Source organism: Amblyomma americanum, chromosome 4 (assembly GCF_052857255.1).
Source record: "Amblyomma americanum isolate KBUSLIRL-KWMA chromosome 4, ASM5285725v1, whole genome shotgun sequence".
Classification (NCBI taxonomy): Eukaryota; Metazoa; Arthropoda; class Arachnida; order Ixodida; family Ixodidae; genus Amblyomma; species Amblyomma americanum.
The window spans coordinates 104,891,814-104,913,083 of NC_135500.1; the positions used below are offsets into that span (position 1 = coordinate 104,891,814).

Consider the following 21,270-nt stretch of genomic DNA (forward strand, 5'->3'; position numbering starts at 1 on the left):
CCCAGCTTCCTGCAGACGGCACCTCCGGCCTGACCCAACCGAGGGGAATCGGCAGTCGCCTTTTCCTATCCTCCTCTTCATCTTTAACTTTCCTATCTCTGTCTCACAACTCTCCTGTATCCTACTCGCTTCTTGGTTTTTCCTTTTTTCCTGGCGGCGAGGGTTAACCTTGTGTGACCAACTACCCTGAGTTGCGTCATATTTGGTTATAGTTGAGGTGTACAGCTGGCGTGGGCAGGACTTGCTATCAAGTTCCTGTCCCGTCCCCTTGTTGGACTCCGTGGTGGGTGGCTGGCATCATGACCGAAAAACAAAGTTTTTTTATGGCTCCCCAACTTTCAAAACCTGATCGCTCTCTCAAAAGAGGGCGGAACGAGGCAGACAACTTCTTTCAAAAAAGAAAAGTAACTTTCCCCAAATATCATGTGATCCACAGTGAACAACAAGATAAACAGGCAAGAATAATATCCCCCTTCCTTGTGTAAAAGTGCTTGACTGAAACCCTAGGCATTGGCTATAAGCTGTCAAAAATGGCCAGCGGCGACTTATTGCTCGAACTGGGTGACAATGTCCAACATTCTAAGCTCTCCAACCTAACGTCCATAGGGGAAATCCCGGTCTCCGTGACTCCTCATCGCTCACTAAACACTGTCCGAGGCGTAATATCGGAAAATGATTTTCTTCACATAACTGAAAAAGAAATGTTCGAAGGGCTCATCGACCAAGACGTCATAGATGTCCACCGAATCAAAATCCGGAAGGACAACAAGGAAATAGACACAAAACACATGATCCTGACGTTCAACACCAGCACCCTGCCCGACACAATCGACGTGGGATATTTGAAAATCAATGTAAGACCATACATACCAAACCCTCGCAGGTGTTTCAACTGCCAAAGGTTCGGCCACGGCTTACAGAGCTGCCGCGGTCGTAAAACGTGCGCAAAATGTGCCTCTAACGATCACCAGTCTGATGTATGTGACGCAGACCTGTGCTGTGCAAACTGTGAAGGAGAACATGCTGCATACTCCAGGGCGTGTCCGTCCTGGAAGAAAGAAAAAGAAATTATCACCATAAAAACCAAAGAAAACATTTCTTTTAAAGAAGCGAGAAGGCGTTTTGCGCTTACAAACACATTCTCCTTCACAGCAAAACAAAACTTCGCCTATGTGGTGCGCAGGGGCGTAGCACCACACAGCACTCCGGCACCTGCCAAGGCCGCTCCCACCGAGCCTTTGGCCGGGCCATCCACGCCCCAGGCAGGGTTAGCGAAAGCTGCCCTGTAACTGCCAAAGCAGGGACCGCCGGTCCATGGGTCGGCATCCCGCAGGACCTCCCCCCGTCGGGAGAGGCCTGAAACTAACACAACCGCGGCTGCGCGGTCCTCCAGCACCTCTGTTGAGGTGATGGATACAACACCCACTCCGCCTCCATTACAGCGGCGGAACAGCTCTCTTGAGCGAAAAAAAGACAGGCCCCTCATAACGGGCCCACCACATAAGTAAATCCCCTTTCATTTTCTTTTAAAAACACAAGCATGGCTTTTTTAATTCAATGGAATTGCAGAGGACTTATGCGGAATTATAGTGACATAACACATATTTTAGGGTCATTGTTACCCATAGTTTTATGTCTTCAGGAGACCAATCTTGGTCCACAACATGTGCATATCCTGAAACACTATCAAACTTTTAGACGCGATCGCGAGCAGGCAAATCGACTCTCAGGAGGCGTCGCAATTGTCGTCCAAAGCGGCGTCCCTGCTCGAGAAATCAAGCTCAATACAAAACTTGAGGCGGTTGCAGTCAGCATCGTCAGCTATAAAACACTAACAATCTGTTCCGTATACATTCCTCCACATTTTACATTAACAGTCCATGAGCTAGAAGAATTGATAGATGAACTTCCAGAGCCATATCTGGTAGTTGGAGATTTTAACGCTCACTCCCCTTTTTGGGGAAGCGAGCGCTGCGACTCTAGGGGACAAACAATCGAAGATTTTATCCTCTCAAATAACATCTGTCTTTTAAATACAGGAAAAGCAACTTATTGTTGCCCAAGCTCGGCAAAAATAAGCTTTCTCGATTTAGCTTTCGCATCACCATCGCTTTTTAACGATTTTAAATGGGATGTTTTAAATGATCCTCTGGGAAGTGATCACCTACCCACTGTCATCAGACTCTCGTCTTCCACTCCAGTCATCCCCACAAGACCACGGCGCTGGAAATTTCACCTCGCCGACTGGTAACTTTTTACAGAAAGTGCCACTCTAGATAAAGAATTTTCTGAAGACCTCAGCATAGATGAAATTAATGAAAGGTTTACTGCATGCATAATATCTGCTGCAACACTCGCTATACCACAAACAACCGGACTCGTACAGAAGAAACACAAAGTATGGTGAACACAAGGATGTACATTTGCAAAAAAACAGCAAAATAAAGCATGGGGCACCCTACGTCGGTACCCCACTGCAGAGAACTTACTCACTTTTAAGAGGGCCAAGGCGAGAGCGCGGTACGTGCGCAGGATTGCTGAGAAAACCTCCTGGCAGAAATATGTGTCCTCTATAAATAGTTCAATACCATCAAAGAAAATGTGGGACAAAGTTCGTAAATTCACTGGTGACCGTACTTCCTTCACACTTCCACTTTTCACAACACCCGGTACACAAACATCGTTGGAAGAACAGGCCAATTTATTGGGCGAGCACTTTGCTGAAGTCTCAAGGTCATCCCACTACACAAACACATTCCAGAAACACAAAGCTATAGCTGAAAAACAAAAACTTTCATTTGGAACAGGCATGCAGGAAGACTACAACCAGCCCATTATGCTCCAGGAATTAAATAGGGTATTATCTTCCGGTAAAAAGACAGCACCAGGCCCAGACAAAGTGCATTACAATATGCTTGCCCATCTCTCTGATACTGCCGTACAGGCACTGTTAAAATTCTTCAATAAAATATGGATGACTGGCAGAATACCTGAGGAGTGGAAGAAAGCAGTAATAGTACCTTTTCTGAAACCCGGAAAACCACCAATAAGTACTGACAATTACAGACCAATAGCCCTCACCAGCTGCATTGCTAAATCTTTTGAAAGTGTAATAAACATTAGACTCACCTTTGTACTCGAATCTCGGCAACTATTAGATGTACATCAATGTGGATTCAGAAAAGCATGCTCAACCACCTATCACCTTGTCCGCCTAGAGAACACCATACGGGAGGCGTTCATCCACAAGCAGCAGTGTATCGGGGTCTTCTTCGACATGGAGAAGGCATACGATACCACGTGGAAGTTCGGCATCCTCCGCGACCTAGCAGAGCTAGGTATCCGAGGCAGGATGCTGAACTGCTTGAACGACTTCCTGGCTAACCGCACATTTAGGGTCCGCCTAGGAACAACTCTCTCCATGACTTTCACCCAAGAGAATGGCGTACCCCAAGGTTGCATTCTAAGCACGACACTCTTCGTAGTAAAAATGAATTCGTTAGCCAAAGTAATACCCAAGTCCATAATGTATTCGGTTTATGTAGATGACCTACAGATAGCATGCACTTCCTCCAGCATATCGTCCTGCGAGAGACAAATACAAATCACACTAAATAAACTGGCTGCTTGGGCAGAGATAAATGGGTTCAAGTTCTCTCCTCAAAAAACAGTAGCTGTTCTGTTCTCATTGCGACGATGCCTACAATTCATTTCCAACCTATACTTGAATCAAGCCACACTACCAATTAAACCAGGACATAAATTTTTAGGACTCACTTTTGACAAGAAACTCACATTTCTACCACACATTAACAACCTTAAAAAGAAAGCATCCCAAGCCCTCAATGTATTAAAGGTGCTCTCGCGAAAACGGTGGGGGTCCGATAGAACATGCCTATTACACATCTATCGCTCTCTGGTACGCTCCAAGCTGGACTATGGGTGCATAGTATACGGTTCAGCAAGAGCATCCTACTTGAAACGACTGGACCCTGTTCATAATCTTGGTCTGCGACTATCAACTGGAGCATATAGAACATCCCCGGTAAACAGTCTTTACATTGAAGCTAATGAGCCTGCACTAGAGGATAGAAGAGTCACACTGACATGCGCATACGTCCTAAAAACCCGTTCTCTTCCTAAACATCTCTGCCATCCCATTGTTACCAAGTGCCTATCCAAAAGATTATTCAACAACAAACCACAATCCATCCGGCCACTAATAATGCGCTTTGAAGATAAATGTGAAGAGTTAGGAGTACTGGATGCCCTGCCGAATATTGCACAAAAATATGAAAATTTACCACCATGGTACAGCCTGCCTTCAGTGTGCGACTTCACACTGACACACTTACATAAAACGGAAATGCCACATCAGCTCATACTACAAGAATTCTTTGAACTGCAAGAAAAATATGACACCTTCACTGAATTTTACACTGATGGGTCAAAAACAGAAAGTCATGTTGGAAGTGCAGTAATTGAAGGAAAAAATGAAAAAATGATACGACTGCCACAGTATGCATCGGTTTTTACTGCCGAGGGGTATGCAGTCTTTGTAGCCGTAGACCAAATAGTAAAAGAAAACATTAAAAATAGCGTCATTTACACCGATTCACTGAGTATGCTCAAAGCGCTGCACTGTAGAAACGCTGCTGAACCCATAATAGGAAACATCATACATAACATAATTAAAATAAAAAAACAAAAACATAACATTATATTCTGCTGGGTGCCCAGCCATGTTGGAATTGTCGGTAATGAGAGAGCAGATGCATGCGCAGCACAAGCTCGAATTGATCAAATAAAACAAGATAACATACCACACAGGGATTTTTTGAAATTAGTGCACAGTAAACTCAGAATTAAGTGGCAGGCTGCATGGGAAGAACAGGCAAACAACAAACTGCATTCTATAAAACCCGTTTTAGGAGAATGGAAATCATGTAGACATCAAGAACGTTTCACTGAAGTTATTTTATGTCGGCTACGCATTGGGCACACACACCTTACACACAACTTCTTACTGACAAAACAAGACAAACCTCTCTGCGAAATGTGCGGCGATGTACTCACTGTAAACCACATTTTAATTTCATGTACAAAACTGGAACAACTGAGGAAAAAATATTTTACAACACTCTACAATAAATACATCCCATTGCACCTCAAGTTACTTTTAGGTGATCAAGCACTAGTTGATATTTCAAGTATTTTTAAGTTTCTTAATGAAGCCAATGTTTTAAACAAACTCTAGTTATAAAAAAGTGTAACATTTAACAAAAACCTAACCTTGTGTTTGGCGCATCATAGCCATAGTTGCTTTTGCGCCATTAAAACCAATATAACTAACTAACTTACTCAACGAAGCGCGCAGCATGGCGGCTGGAAACACGAAACTTCTCACCCTGTTCTCGCTATTGCTAGCACGTGGAGTGGAAGCGATATGACAGGCATACCGGCAAAGTTGATAAGACGTGCACTGGCATACGGTTTTGTCCACAGCGTCAGCGGCTAGCGAGTCCCGTGAATGCCTACTCTTTCTTATGCACATTCTGGAAACTAAAGATTTAAAAGGATACCTAGAAGAACTCGCTGTATTGAGACGGCTTATAAAAAGTCCGTTCATTTTTCAATTTGAGCTATACTTTTTCATACGAGACATAGATTTCTAAGCTTGCCTCTGGAGTATAAAGGGCTTCTAGAGGATCGGCTCGCTGCGGCTTCGTATGTCTCCATTTCATAGATGGTGGAATTGGTTTTTAAAAATATTTATTATACAATGCCAGCTATTTTTAAATCGCGCAAAAATGCAGTTTATTGAAATTACACCCAAAAATGTTCACAGAAATAAATTACCTTACAGCTACCAAGAATAACGCCTTTATTTTCAGTTACTTCTTAGTTTAAAATACTACAGTGGTCTCAACCCTTGCAAGCACCCGGCTGTTCAGCGTAGCTAAGAGAAAACATAATAATAATTAGTAATAAGAGAAGCACTTGGAAGCTCAGATTTCGAAGAGTTCGGTGATTCGTACTTCCACTTGTTCTCTAGTGTCTCGCCCTGATAAATTGACTTCTTACATCATTTTCGGTGGTGGTCACGCAGTTCTGCAGTAATATAGAACATAGCTTTGCTGATGTCACTGTCTTAGTTCCAGATATGGCGAGACATTTGTGCTTGGAACTAAATGACGTTATTTGCCATTTTTCAGTGAAGTAAAGAATTCTACAACAGCTTGACTTAGTAGGTGACCTTAAACAATACAGCCTTTCTGAAGTATTTAAAAAAAAGATATTGGTTACACTATACTGAGAATTGTCTATCCAACATATTTGAAAAAGGAAGGCAACAAATAAATATAGCGCGATGACAAATCATGAAGTGTTCTCGTTAAAAAGGAGACTACATGAATTCGCAGCTTATTTATTTAAGAACGAAAAGTGGTAATATATAGTGAACATAGATAGATAGATATGTTTATTTGAGTGTGCCTCAACAGCCAAGTGGCCTAAACGAGCGCACACTAGGTCAGATACATCAAAAACACCACTTCAAAAGATTTAAAAGCAGGCACGAAAACAACAATTAGGCAAATATGTCCATGTCATTAAACGTTTTGTTATATAAGATTTGTAAACGAGTCATTGGACAGATAGCGTGCAAATCGGGATAAAATGTGTCGCAACATTTTGCAGCTTTTGCATGCGGCACACGAAAATTCAGCGACATCAGTAAGGTCCCACAGTTAATGTAACCGCGCACGACGTTTTGCAGAAACTGCATGTCACGTATGCGTCGCCTGTCGCCAAGGGTAGACATATTGAGGTCTGCCAAGAGAGAATCATAGTCGTAGAAACGACGGCGACCAATATATATATCATAATAGATGCGTATGAACTTACGCTGGACATTTTCAATTTTCGTGCAATAGGCGACAGATACGCTATTCCAGGCTACTGACGCGAACTCAAGACGCGGTCTCACAAGGGCAGAGTATAGAGTGCGTAGACATTCGTGCCGTCGAAATTTTTTTGTTAATCTAGAGATAAGACCAATATGCCTCAATGCGCGTAACACAATTGAATTTACATGCAGTCTAAAATCAAGCTTTGAATCAACAACAACACCAAGGTCTCGTACATGGGCCACGCGAGAAATCTCACCCGCCAAAAGTGTGTAATCAAACGTAACTGTGTCGCGTTTCCTAGTTAGAGACAGGACGGAAGTCTTCTTAATATTCAGTTTTAAGCGATTCATCAAACACCAATTCTCAACGTTGTTAATGTCAGCTTGCAATTGGCGGCAGTCCTCAATATCTCCAATATTACGGTCAGCGCGTCGTTGCAATTACTGTTCTAGAATCGCTGATACAAAACAAACAGGCAAAAGACAAGTCGCTTCATGGTGCTTGTGAGATACTGAACTTCACTGATGGCTGTTATTGACAGTTTTCGTACGCCTAATTCTTTTTCGACAGTTAGCCAGCCTTTCATAGAACGCAGCGGTATCGGGAAGGAGCTCTTTATACATATGCGATTTTTAGTGTCGTTGAAATACAATAGAAGTAATACATTGCTAAGTTGATGTCGAAAATGCTATTACAGCCTAATGCAACAGCATTATTGTGATGCAATAATCCATTACATGATGTGTATCAGGCCTAAGCGGGTGGTGCTTGCAGTGTTTTTGTTTTTCGAAGGGTGAATTTAATATACTTGGCAATGTGTTGCTTCATTTATAGTGCTGTTAGTAGCCTCTTGCATCACTTACCGCACTTACCCCTCGGTAACAGGCGCCCTACTGAAGGTGCATTTTACCGGACTCTCCCTTTCTTCGCGCAGCGCCACCAGCCATTAGCGACATTTTGACCAGTTTCTACACAATATAGAAAACCGTGGAAATGGCAGGCTCATTTGTCGCTTTTCTAAGCTGTCAAAAAATTTTGTACGTAGGGCACGATGAACGGTTGCGTAATAATTTGTGTTCAATTACCTCGTGCCCCATCCCTCTTTCAGATAAATTTCTGTATAACTGATTCAAACGCCGTGGCGCACATACCTTCCAAAACCCACCTGCAGCATCAATATGAGACCTTCATGGAACAACCACATGGACCACACTGAAAGCATTCAGTATTGTTGTGCGAGTTTTATTTTATTCAAGACTTACCCCAGTGCAACTGGCACTCTAAAATATCTGATCAGAACTTGCTTGGTCGCGGACTCACCTGTAAAAATTTGACATATGTGTCTGTTCCTTAAAATGTGATATTTAATGTTTGCTCTCTAAATTCTCTTCTCTTGCCGCCGTCGTACAATTCATCCCGTAATGATTGCCACAAATTATTTGCCGAAACGACGCATCTTTGTGATCTTTTATTCTTAAAACATGCAACAACTGGAACCACCGCCCCTGAATTTATGTCAATCTGAAATGCCAACTTATTTAATCAACCAAGTGTAAAAACTTTGTACAACCCTGCTGTTTATTTTATTCCGTTAATGTTTTCAGCGATCCTGTATTAAATACTTGAGAAAATGAGAAAAATAATTATAAATGTAATAATACGCGTGGACATGAGCTGGAAAGAGCTGACTGGGAACTGCCGGGAAATCGTGTCGTCATGACCGTTTTCGAGTGGTATGAATTGATGACCTAATAATATTAAACTACAAGAAGTCTTAGCAACTGCTTTATGAAAATTCTCAACTCAATATCGACTTATGATGTTATCTGACCTGTTCTAAATGATTGTGCTTCATTGTTTTGGTGCTCGCCTTGTTTTCTAGCAAAAGATTTAAAACAATGTTCGTAGAAAGAAGGTATGTATACTCTGCATGCTATGGTTGTGTCAGTCCTATCTCAGCCGTTCGTTAGTGCCACTTTATTTGTAAGCCTTTATTTGTAGGCCTTTGTTCCTCGCTTCACCGTCATGCTAATGAGGGTTTTGATCCGACCCAATCTCTCAATGCTCAGCCCTTCTTTCTAGCGCTAATTTTCATTTCTGCCGGCTGCCTTAATACTTCGGGGTTCATCCTTTCTCTCAGTTATAAACTTAAGGCTGCCACGCTGCGAATTACCGAGTACTTTTCTACATCGTAATACAGCCATGGCACTTCGAAAAGCCTTTCCCTAAGATTACCGACTTAGAGGCGAGGGCGTGCTATTCTTATTAGCAGCCTCCGGAGCTTTTGAGAGCGTGAGCTGTTCAGGAAGTGGAATCGACATCGTCGTCCACAGTGCCGCTGCAGCAGCATCCTCCGCTCATCGTCACCGTGATCATCAGCACAACTATGCCCTCTGCACGACGAAGGCATGTCTTTCTGACCTGCAAATAACCCTCGCCTGCTCAGCTGCCTTATCCTCGAAAACTTGTGGATCTCATCTTTGCGTTTTCTTAGAATGCATTGCGTCAGCGTAAAGGACCATCAGTTATCTTGACTTCGCATTACATGTCGTGCCCTTGCCAGTTTCGTGGTCTTGATCTCAGTTCCAATATCATTACCTCCCAATTTTGTTTCCTGTCCTCAAATTTCGAAAAAAATGTATATTTCGCTTCTACATTGTCAGCACAGGCAAATCTCAGGCCTAAACGCTCAATACAGGAAACGCACGTTCTGATTCAGCACCCATGAAAATGCCAAGCTCGTTAATCGCTCGTTTAGCCTCTGACAAAAATTATGCAGATAGGGCATGGTCTGGGGTTGTGTATTTATTGGCGTAAAGTTGCCTCATGCGCAATCTCGCTGTTGGTAAAATTTTTGCATAAGTGACTCAAACACCACGACCAACGTGCCTTCCAAAACACCTACGTCATCAATGTGAACTGCTGGATTGAGGACATTGAAGGCATTCGGTATTGTTCTTCTAATTTTTTTATTCAGCATTTATAGCACTGCATTTGACACGTTGAGAAATCTTTTGAAAACTTCCGTGAGATTCAGCACATAACCCTTTTTCTTTCATCTACCAGTGATGGCTACGGTGAAAACGTCAATATTTAGCGATGTTAATGCGTGCTTACGCACCCATTCAAACTTTCATGCTACCAAATCTACTACATCTACTCGTACGTTCCCTAAAGTATTTGCCAAACAAATGCTACGCATACATTGGCGCTTTTTGCAGATTCCAAATAAAAGAGGCGGGACAAGGATACTGCGAGGAAAATGAATATAAGACAACTGAAGCGGAACATAAGGGTATAGTGGGTGTCAGTGCAGTTTTGTGAGCACATTTATCAAATCAACCAATGTTAGGAACACGGAATGTTTCTGTTCTAAGCTAAAAAACTCTCGCCTGCCATATCTCGTGGAATAAAATTGAAGGCGAAACGCATGGCATCCGGACGCCAGTTGCCCTGATATTACGTTCGATGTTTCTTGGTAAACCAGAACGCTTGGTAAGCGGCTGCGTCGCGCTTTCTGTACCCGTTCTTAAGTTCATTTCCCTACGATCAGCGCTTTCGGCTTTTAAGCCAGCGAGTACAAGCGCGAGGTGAGGTTCGGGGTCGTGGCTGCTTCACGGTGCCGCGGTCAAGTTGACGCCCGCTCGCACCAGCAGGACAGGAGTGCCGTTGAGTTAAGGAGTTGAGTGCTGAGCGCAAGCTTACGAGTGGGTTAATTTACATATTTTACATCTTCTAGAGCGTACGGTAGAGTCGCTTGGCCACAAGCAAGGCCGAGTTATATCGAGCTCTCATTCCCTAAAGCCCCTAAGTAGAGGACACCCGCGCACAGCCGGGAGTGGTCTGAACATTCACTTATGCCCACAACCACACACTTTCTTTTATTTATAGACGCGCCTCTGCCACGTGCTTGAACTTGAGGGTCAGGAGAATGCGCAATGGTGCAACCAGCCCAAATGGACGCAGGACAAGAGGAAGTAGGCACACACACAACAACGGTGGAGAATGCCGACGAGATCGCGCAGGCTGCGTTAGGTCAGCACGTGTTGTTCCATGGCCAGCTGGTGGTTGACATGTGTTGCCAAAACCTGTCCCTCATAGGACCCGCCCCGTGAAGCAGGCTCGCAGGACGGTAAACGCCGAATTCCAGACCATTGCCTCCAGACATGGTGGTGGCAACTGGGGACAATAACGGCCGCCTGCTAGATGCTGTGACTCTTGGCACGTCAGGCGACACCGGAAATGGGCGCTTTTGTGTTGAAACTGTAGACCGTCCAACTTTTGGGTGGAAGACGGCCGCACTCCGACGCAGCAAAGCCCGTTACCAGAGATCAGATGAGAGCTGGGCCCTCTCCTGGTGGTCCATTACGGCAGGGCCTGCCGTAGGGAGCCAAGTGGTAGTAGGAGCGGAGAGGACTACAGGAAGACGGTGGTGGACTCCCGCCAGCAGCCACAAGAACTTGTCAGCAGCAGGCAAAGTGTAGCCAGGATCCGTCGACAGCGTCAGGAAACGCCGTAGGCTTAATGCAGGCGATCCAAGGGGGACCTGTCGGCAGCAGGGACCCAAAGTTTATCGGCTGCCACCTCCATGCTTTATGCCGCAGGAGGCTTGCGTCGATGATCAAAGGGAGGCCCACGGCAGCATGGACCCAACTTCCGACGGCTGCCACCGCCACTCTTGAATCCCAAGACCTCCACTGCGCTGTCTCCCTTCACACCTCGGTTTCCTCACACATCAGTAATCCACTCATCGTGCTCGTCACGCTCTCTTTCGTCGTCGCCTCGTAAACACTAATTTCGACACACCGCTGCTGGTGACGCCTACACTAACCCCCCCCCCCCCCTCCGATGATTTGTTGTGCATCTCATACATGCATGATCACGTCATCTTCGCTAAAGCTTCAGTAGACACACACCACATGTCGCCAGACAAAGTTCGCACTCGCCAATAAGGCGCCTTTCACTGCGCATAAGGCTCACTGGCGCGCCCAACGGTGTGTGTGTGGATGTGTGTGTGCGTGCGTGCGTTTGCGTAATTCCATGCGTTGCGGGTTATGGCCGACGCTCCATAGCTTGCCGGCCTCTTCGGGTTTCCTAACATACACTGATGACGCGTAATATATAGACATTTTATTTCGATAGCACTAGAAGACACATTGAGAAAAAAATGCTTTGTTTTTCATGAAAATTGCCCATTTGGCCGGAGAGGAGTGACGGAGAGGAGGATAAGTCCCTTTCACTGGAATAAAGGTTCATCACCAAACCGGTAGTGATGTTACTTTCAGTAAAGGGACCAACAACTTCGAATGTTATCGCATTGCCAACTGATGATGTAAATACGTGTCTCTGTTACATATTGTATTTCGCCTTCATCAAAATTAGGCGATCGCGGCTGAGATTTGTTGTTGTTTTTATGGTTGTCTTCGTGGCCAAGATAAAACTCCGCGTTCTTGGCGTGCGAATTGTCTTTATCCTTTTTTTTTGGTTGGACGGTTTTCACGCGCGTACGAGATTCTCCTGACCTGGTGCTAGGTGTTTCCGGGACAAATTCGGAGAGAAAAATTCGGACCCATATCGGGCTCACACAACATGCTCTCATTGGCACTATTTGGGAAAATGACACACATTAAGAAGAAAAAATTGAATCATCATATAGCATTTAAAGCTGCGTGTAGCCCATTCCAGTACATGGAAGGTGGCACATGTAGTTCCAGTACTGAAGCCTGGAAAAGACATGACGGACCTTGCCTCGTATCGCCCTGTGTCATTGACCTCCTGTGTAGCTAAGCTAATGGAGAAGCTGGTAAATGACCGCTTATCGAGGTGGCTTGAGGACAGCAAGGCACTGCCAACATGTATGACAGTATTCCGCCGAGGTCTTACCCCCGTATTCAAGAATGTTCCTTATCTTAACATGAAAGTCGCTCTTTTGAAAGTAGGTCTTAAGAATACGGATAAGCAAAGTACGACGATCATTTCAGAAACGCCCCTTATGCTGTCTGAAAGCGACCTTTCAAAAGGAGCACTTTTCGGGTTAACAAAGTAGCTGGGAGCGAGGTTATGAAATTTTACGTTCATAGGCTCAAAGAATACACATGTATTATGTAGTTTATACAAAAATAGGGGTTAACAAAATGCAAAAGAGCGATTTTGAAACAGTCTTGCAGCCAACAGTAAACCTTAAGCTGCTGCCATAAGCGTCTTTTCGTTTTGGTCTGGCCACCATCACAAGCTGTCAATATAGCGTCACTAGCTGCCTCTACCGTTCATGTCTTTTGGTTTTTGTTTGATAGCCTGAACACGTGCTTTTTTCCTTCTGTTTTTTTTTGTTAAGCCGCTTTGTTTGTAATTTATTAGAATTTTTTAAGCCAAGAATGCAGAAAAGAAAAGTGAATTTCACGGAAGCAGAGCACGCAATCCCCCCTCTATATTTCTATTTACACAAGTCGGGTTTGGCGCTCTCTCCCCTTTGTGCATTTTGCCGTGAGCCAGAATCTATTGAACATTTTTGGCTGTATTGTCGCCGATTCAACTCACTGAGAAAAAGGTTGCTGGAGGAGTCCTTGCAGCATCTTGGCCTTAGTTTGAGCAGCCCGCTCTTGCTATCATTTGGCGCCACCACATTTGGGTTCAGCCACAGATCTGTTTGCACCGCTGTTCAAAATTTCCTGATAGAATCTCACCGACTGCCTTGCTAAGTGTTCCAACATTTTCTTTTCTATCAATTATTACATTTTGACTAAATCATTAATATTTAATCACTCTCTTTATTATTATTCTTAAAATTTTAAAATCAGAACACTCATCTCTTTTCTGTTCATGACGAAAAATTCACCGGTGTTGCGTTCCCACGTGCTTTTCCTTTTTGTAAACTGCGTTCAGGTGAATAGCCACCCGATTCTTGGCCGATCCCCCAGTGTGGGTATGTGCCATCTTTTGATAGGCTAACAACAACAACAACAAGAAGGCAGCTTGGCTCGCGACAGAGCAAGAATTTAACTGCCGGCACGGCGTATCGAAGCGGTACGGAAAACAGCTCAAGAAATGCTGGGACAATCTCAAGGAGAAGTGGAGAAAAGAAAAGGCTGCAGATTCTCGTGAGGTTTTTCTACAGGTATGCTTGCACGCTCTCATTTTGTGTTAAAACATATGAAGCGACATATGAAGGACGCGAGTGGCTATAAGAGCGAGCGACGAGCGCTGCTATGAGCACAGCGCTGCTTATGTGGCCTTCAGAATTCAGAAGTGACGGGCGCTTAAGATCCTGCTCGCATCTGCCGTCAAATGTGTCCTTCGTGGTTGCCGATTTATCAAGTCTGATCGCTGTGGTCTCCACGCATGTGCCGATTATTGCTATGCTGATTATCGTGTCACGTACACGAGAGATCGCCACCAGATGAAAGGCGGTTGCGCGTGTGTCAAACGCGTAAGCTCACGGTTTTTTCTTGGCAGGCTGCGATCTGTTGTGATCGAGATCAGAGGCCAGTAACTGGGTCGGCATATATGAAAGGACAGAATACAAAATTTGTAAGCGCAATGTTAAGAGCTGAACAAGTTTGTTGCATGGCAGTGCCTGGCAGTGGCCAGGCACGACGGGTATTAACGGAAGCGGTACAGCGGTACAGGTACACGCAGGAGTGGTGACGATGTTTGCTTAGATTTTATGAACGGCGTGTGGCTGAGGTAAATCCAATGAAAACAGCATAAGGAATGCATTACCACATTGGACGTTGTTATGCGTTTATCTACTTCCATACCAGGTGCAGACGAATTGCTGGGGTGGACATCTCTGATTGTATTTTGTCCTGCGTTTTTTGACACACATTTGTACTTACCAATACAGGAGGTCCTGATTCACTCTATCCCAGTGGGACCTCCTTCTGTACAACCTGCTTCTGACTGTGCATCCAAAAAACTGATAAAACTACATTGATTTAACGAATTTAAATAGCATTTTGGCCATTGAATGTTTTTCAATGTTGCTACTTCTTGAACAATGAAACACGTAGCCGTACATGAAAGATTGCAATCACTTTACTGGACTGACATGAATGTATTTGTGTCAAAATGTATGTGGCATATGTTGCCATGAGTTTGCTAATCCTGTAAAACATGCACTGTGTCAGGTGGTGGGAGCCCGCAACGCAGGGAAATGACAGATCAGCTGCAACGAGTTGGTGCCGTGGCGTCTCACATGAATGTGAGAGTTGACAACTGCTACGACAGTGACCGTAGACGGCATGGCACCGACCTTCGTAACAACGGCAGCTTAACCCCTGCTGTCATGGCCCTCTTACAAGCGACCCAAGAGGCAAACGGTAAGCTTTTTGTGTGGTCCTTCCGGAGCTGCATGGTCTTCTTTTCACTTCATTCCAAAATTCGCACCCTTCAAACATTATGGGTTCGAGCCCCTGTCACAGTGTCAGAGCACATCACCGACATCTACAAAACATTTTGGTCAGCGCATCTCCACATTGACCTGTTGCTAAAAAAGCCCGCAACATGCATGAGAGGACAGAGTGGTAGTAATGAGCTCTGAAGGCACTACAGGTTTGAACGGAAATTGTACAGAGAGACACTAAGGTCGGGAGGATGTTTGCTTGGGTGTTATGAAAGGTGTGCGATTGAGGTATGGTGAGGTTAAACCAATGTGAACAGAACAACTGATTAATCACTGTATGACTATTGCATCATTACGTATTTAACCACTGCCATATCAGTGGCAGCAAAATTTGGTGGGGTGAACATCTGTGATCACATTTTTGTCCTGCATATTTTGACACTCCTTTGTTTTTACTACTACTGGAGGTCTTGATGCAGTCTATCCCAGTAGAACCTTCCTCTGTATAACCTGCTTGTGACTGTACATCCAACTAACTGATACAATTTGCAATAATTCATTGATTAAATTTTGAACTAACAGTTTAACAAATGGAAACAGTATTTAGGACAGTCACCATTATTAATGCTGCTTCCAGAGCAAGGGTGCATATGGATGCACACGACACATTGCTGAAACATCACTGGATTCTGCCGAATGGCTGTCTGTCACATTTTGTCGTATATGTTGCTGAGAGAATGCTAATCTTGAAAAACATGCATTCTTCCGGGTGGTGAGAGCCCACCCAGGAACCAGATGACTGATGAGCTGCAAAAGGTTGGTGCTGAGGCTGGTCACATGAACACAAGAGTCGTGAACATCTACGACGGCGACCATGGCCGGCACAGCACTGACCCTTGCAGCAGTGGCAATTGCACCCCTCCTTTAGCAGCCCTACTGCAAGAAGCTCAAGATTCTAATGGTAAGATTTTTGTGCGTTTCTTCATAAACTTGGCTGACAACTTTTTCTCTTCAATTAAAAAAACTGCCCTTCATGCAGTATGGTTCTCAGGTTCTACCACATTGCCAAAGCACACCTGTGACAAGAACAATACATGTTGGTCATTGTGCCTCCACATCGACTTGTTGCTAAAAAAACCTGCCACACGACACGAGTACCTTGTGTACTGCTCGTGTAGCGGCTAGGAGATACGAGTGTCTCCAAGCCATGCAGCATAAACATTGTCAGTTATGCCATGCCAGGCTGTTTAACCAGCGAGCAGCATGCAAGCCGATACTTCGGGCATTATGCTCATGTATGCAGACAGTGTAATGGGTGTGCTTATGTCATGTGATGAACAGCTGTTTTGCTATATAACTTCTGTTGGTCATATTTTGCATTTATTTGCTGTCTAGTGCGTTATCATACCAGTTCGACGATTTTGCTTGGAGCATAAGTTCGAGTTAGATCGAAAACTTCTTTTTTCACGTGCCTCAGTTTTACTCCCATGTTTACTTTTCACCGTTCTATATCTAGTTTTTTTTTTCTTTTTTACTTGTATGATGTTAGAGCACAGCAAACTATTAGCAGTCCTTTCTTCCCTCTTTTTCAGCAGTTGTACCTGTCGCATACCCTTTTCTATGGATTGCTATTTTTTAGCATTCCACTTTTATTTGGAGTTTGTTTTATGATACGATGATGGCTAATATCTTTGCAGAAGCTGACTGGCAAGAGCACCAGCTCAGCCAAGATGACTTCGCGGATGCAGAGCATGAACCAAGTTTGGAGCCTGCGCCTGCACCAAGTCAAGAACCATCAGGTGAGCCTGCAACTCACGCATCGTGCTCGCGTGCAAGTGGTACTGCTGCAGATCCCCCAGCTGTAGTCCCACGGCCACGCAAGCGCAAAAGCACTGCGTTTGGCGACGCAGAGTTGCAGGCTCGCTTGGTGGGAGTTGAACAAGAAAATGAGCGCAAAAAAAGGACACCTTTTGCGAATGAGGTAGTTGCGAGCTCAACTGGAGCAACAAAAGCAACAGAAGCAGCTTTTGGAGTTGAATTTAGAAATAAAGAAGGCCAAACTAGACCTTTCCTACACAAAAACTGCCCTGTTGAAGTGAGAGCAATTACAATAAACAGTTCATTGCTTTAGTCTGTCGTCTCATGAGGAATACTGCTGGCTTTGGTGCCTTTTCAGTGACTGTCCCTAGCTTTAGCGTGAAAATGGGCTCACTGGTGAATGCACAGCCAGACGTCTGGAAATGTACATAACAGGCTGTTACCACATTGCGTAGCCAGAACGCTCTTCTACAGCTATAGTTAGGCAGTGCAGTGTTAGACGGATGAAGTCTGGAATTTAGGAAAGTGAGTTAATTAGGAATAGTCAAATTAATACAATGAACATGGATGACAGAAAAGCATGACATCGCATGCGCTGAAGCCAGTGCATGTGCTGTAATTCTTTTCTTTCGTCCGTGTTCATTGAACTGATTTGCTTGTTCCTTTATTTATATGCACATACGACTCAGCGCAGCTTCATTTTCATGAAGCTTTGCTTGCGATGTATGGTATGATGTATGGTATTTTTGGTTTTCACACCTCCATATCTGCTCTTTCATTTGCTTGTACACTCTAAAACCAGAGCAAATTATTGCATTCCTTTCTTCCCTAGTTTTGCAGTGCAGCGTATCGCGTACCTGTTTTCACGGGCTACTATTCATGGTATCCCACTTTTATTGATGTTGGTGCTGCTTCTTTGCAGAAAACTCACCATGAAAGGTGCGTTGTGATATGAAAATAGCTAACATCTTTCCAGAGGCTGACTGGCGAGATCATTGAGTGAGCCCAGATGATGACTAGCACATGGCACAAATTGAGCCAAACATGGAATGTGCGGTTGAAGAGACTTCAGGTGGGCTGCAGCCCCATATATCTATGTTGCCTGCAACACAATCGCACTCTATGGATTTGCCCCGAGTGGTCTCACCCCGAGTGGTCTCACCCCGAGTTATCCAACCCCCAGTGGTTCCACCGCCAGAAGTGCCACAGGCAGGAAAGCGCAACAGCACTGCCTTTTGAGAGGCAGAGCTCGAAACTTTGTTGCTGGGGCTTGCTCATGAAAAGAAAGGAGCGTGTGCTCTTTATGAATTTAAGGGCTAAGCTGGAGCACCAGAAACTCACAATGGAATTAAAACTGAATTCGCGCAGGGAGAGAAAAAGCAATGAACAAGTCACATATTTTTGTCACCGAACATCATTTTGGTCAGTTTTGGTTCATTGAAATACTGCTGTGTCTGGTGCAATTTCAGCGATTTCTGCTAGCTTTAGGATGTGAATGGTCTCACTAGTGAGCGTCTGCATAGCTAGACGTCATCTGAAAATATTCAAAAGAGGATGTGTTACTGCTCAATTATGAACCTACGGGGATGGTTAGGCCAAAAACTTTATTTATACGCACAGTACAATGATGCATACAATCATAATGCAAAATTGAAGAACGATCAGCTTACTGTCAAGTTATTTCAAGCTATTTGCTAAGGTAAGCGCTTCAGTCAACCAACGGACCATACAAGCTTTCGTTAAGGCTGCTTAACAGTGAACCATATTCACGCTATGAACTACGTGACAGACAAATGCACAGAATATAACCTATGAACTAGGTGACAGACAAATGCACAAAATATAAATGCACAGAAAATAATATAGCTTTACAGTGGGATTGCATTTGACTCGGTGGACACCTCTGCAGTCATGCAGGAATTGTCGAACTGAAGTGTCGGAAAGCCATAGTGAGATTACTGAGCGGTATCTACAATGGATGTACAGCGGCTTCTACGGGTAAGGAAGGATGCTAGGCAAGAAGACGCGATCTCTCCAGTGCTATTTACAGCTTGTTTACAGGAGGTTTTCCTCTATATAGGTAACAGTTGGGGCTCAAATTTTAATGCGAATTCACTCGTGGAAAAAAAGCAAGCACATTTTAGATACAGGTGGCTTTTACTGAAACCTATTATAAGTTTCTAGTAAAGTATACAGCAAGGATGTATGCTGGGTTATTTTTATTAATATTTATGTATATGAATGTCTTCAAAGACCTGGATTGGGAACAATTAGGGCTAAGACAGTTGATGGAGAATACAGTAGTAGTCTGCGATTTGCTGATATTGCCTTGATAGTAACTCAGCGGATGAATTGAACCACATGGTCACCGACCGGGACAAACAAAGAACAGCAGTGTGTCTAAAAATTAGTATGTGGAGAACAATGTCCAACAGTGAATAATATTCGAAACAAAATCAGTAAGAATAATTGGGCTTGGGCAGGGCACGTAAACGCAAAGGCAGAATGACCAATGGCCACAATGGGTAAATGGAGTTCCAAAAGAAGGCAAGCGTAGCAGGGGACAGATGAGATCAGGAAGTTTGTTGGTAATGTGGCAGCAGCTGGCATGTGAGTACGTTAATTGAGATATTGGAGAGGCCTTTGCTCTGCAGTGCACAGAGTCAGGCTGATGATGATGGTGACGATGACACTGCTCTTATATTAAATGATACTCTGTTTCACAAGCTGTTTGTAGCACTGCGCGATTGTGCTCCTTTTGCCGACGGCAAAACGTTACAGTCCGAGTGAAATCACGCAGTGTGGGCTACCCTGATTGGCTCAGATTTCTCTTACCTATCGTAGTGCTGCAAACAGTTTGTGAAAGGGAGTATAGGCTGCATGGATTCTGCAGGTTTCAGTCAATGCTTGGCAATTATTTACGGAAAATGCTCTTGAATGAGTCTTGCGCGTGCTCTGAAGCCATCTGATGACTGGTGGTGGCCCGATGGCTGATTGTGGTTGACCGGAGGAGGCTGCTGCGGTGCAGGTGGGCATGGCTCGCTGAGTAGCCGGCTCAAGTAATGTAGGTCAGCACAGTCGGTTATCACGATGGGTGTTGTGGTTTTAATCTGCAAGGTCATGTCCAGAGATGGAAATATCCTTTGGCAAATGCCAATGCCCTTTCGATCGTATTTCTTGTCTTGATTTGAGACTTGTTGTACCTGCATGAAGAAAAAAAATAATTCAACTCGCTCAATAAGGTGACAGGTTGAGTATCTGGTTTCATTTATTTCAGCACTGTTGTATTTCCATTTATATGAATTGCCATTTATATGGATTGATTGCTTGCACGTTAAAACTATAGTAACTTGTGCATGATGCATCATTTCAGTTAAAACCATATCAACACAGAATAAAAAAAACATGCCGCAAATTTGTACAAAACAGTTGAATGATTAATTGTATTGTTTTGGGTTTTATGGCGCATGAGCAACTCAGGCTATCATGCGCCAAACACATGATATAACGTTGAATGGTTAAAGCCTGGAAGTATAGAACGGTATATTTACACGTTTCAGTTGCTGATGTTGATCTTTATAGTGTGCAAATGCCTTTCAAAAATATCTGTATGGACCAGTTAGCAGCAAGTACCATTGATCACATCACCTTACTTGTGTTCTGGGCTGCCCACTTGTCCAGGGTCTCTTGTTGGCGTCATCAAATAAGAGCGGCAAGCATACCCCTGGTCTCCAAGCAGCAGGCCAGGCACGCTCCCACTCTCGTACTTCGCACAGGCACTGCTGCTGTCAAATATGCGGCTGTCGTGAGCTGACCCTGGCCAACTCGCCACAACGTCGAAGAACTGTAAATTTGGTCCTGTGATGGCCTGAGGTGGGGTATAAAAATGTAAATAATCTGATATTAAGCTATGCTGTATGTTTATATGCAATTAACACATACCAAGAACTTGTGCTGCAGATGTTCTTGCACACATTACAAGAAACGTTTCAATGTCAGAGAACTTGATCACAGTCAAATTTTCCCACTGGCTTGTACCGCATGCATGAGGGACAACAGTATGATAAAGAACAAAAGCAGTTAATAGGTATTACGTAGATAATAACGATGAGCTACGAATTTCGTTTTGCTACTAGTACTTTGCAAGTGTTTGCGAATGAAACTACCACTTTTTAAAGTTACCAATATCTGACCAGTTAA

General features: G+C 44.1%; 1 long non-coding RNA gene across 1 annotated transcript; it reads left to right on the top strand.

Annotated features, from left to right (window-relative positions):
• The first annotated feature begins 16,026 nt into the window (after nucleotides 1-16,026).
• Nucleotides 16,027-20,944, top strand: LOC144130290 (uncharacterized). The gene is made up of 3 exons (XR_013314049.1): nucleotides 16,027-16,213; nucleotides 16,950-17,051; nucleotides 20,752-20,944. It is a non-coding gene; the product is annotated as an uncharacterized LOC144130290 (long non-coding RNA).
• Nucleotides 20,945-21,270: the final 326 nt, after the last annotated feature.